Raw genomic sequence first — 1,082 nt, 5'->3', positions numbered from 1 at the left:
GCATTTAAACCTTCCTAAACAGAGCACCAAAAACATAAACCACACAATGAAGAGCAATGCATTTGACTATGTAAAATTGAACTCTATCACAAAAATATAGCAAAGACAAATAATTGCAGTATAAAGGTATATAAAGATTGAGTATGATATAGAAACTTCTGTTACAGTATTACACACTTGCTTTTGATTCGGCTTGTTCCAAAGGCTGTCAGGAGAAAAGCCTGAGGACCTGTCTGATTAAACACATATATAAAAGAGAACTATGGTGCTCACTTCGGCAGCACATACACTAAAGTTGACACGATACAGAGAAGATTAGCATGACCTCTGTGTAAGGATGACACACAAATTCCTGAAGCGTTCATATTTTTAGATGTGAAAGATGTTCCCTTCATCATGGAGTGAGGCCTTTGTCCCTCCTCAGTTCTGAGACCTGATTTGAGATGCAACGCGCCAGCATTCCCACTCCCCGGCCAGGTTTGGAATAGGTTCTTTCTCTCAGGCTGTTGTGTCAAGTCACTAGGATGTGGAGAAAAACCAAAGGCAGGTTAAAAAAGAGAGAGAGAGAGAGAGAGAGAGAGAGAGAACCATGAATCTTTAATTGCTATTATGAGGGTGTTAATCGAGTACCCAAATAATGGTAACAGCTTTGTACCCAAGAACTCTGGAAATTCAGAGGCAGGGATTGGGGTACCTGATAATACTCCTCAAAGAAAGAAAAACAATTACTCAGGCCTAATAAAACATTTCTACTCCGAAGTTTTCCACTGATAGAATTTTGCCTCCTGAAACTCAGTTTCAGGAGCCAAGTAATTTCCATCCGTCCAGTAAGCAATTAATGAGAACCTGTTATGTTCTAAAGCACTGTAGCAGTCTTTTCTGCAGGAAGTACAATTATCTTCCTCCAAGAAGAGTAAGAGGATGCCTTTGCCCTCGAGCAATTCTTGGACAAAGACTTAAAGAGGGGAAGAATCCTTACAATGCAATCTGTATTTTACTAATACTGAATGCATTTAAATTATTTCACGATGCCAGTCCTCCTTATGGAGGACACTGGAGAGAGAACATCTTCATTTAATGGC

General features: G+C 39.6%; 1 non-coding gene across 1 annotated transcript; it reads left to right on the top strand.

The window, feature by feature from the left end:
• Nucleotides 1-265: 265 nt before the first annotated feature.
• Nucleotides 266-372, top strand: LOC112830236 (U6 spliceosomal RNA). Its single transcript, XR_003209858.1, has one exon. It is a non-coding gene; the product is annotated as a U6 spliceosomal RNA (small nuclear RNA).
• Nucleotides 373-1,082: the final 710 nt, after the last annotated feature.

The sequence above is a fragment of the Callorhinus ursinus genome, unplaced genomic scaffold (genome assembly GCF_003265705.2).
Source record: "Callorhinus ursinus isolate GAN/ISIS: 27379988/994484 unplaced genomic scaffold, GSC_fseal_2.0 scaffold27, whole genome shotgun sequence".
Taxonomy (NCBI): domain Eukaryota; kingdom Metazoa; phylum Chordata; class Mammalia; order Carnivora; family Otariidae; genus Callorhinus; species Callorhinus ursinus.
The sequence above is the reverse complement of the archived record's forward strand: the minus strand, read 5'-3'. Positions and strand labels throughout refer to the sequence as shown.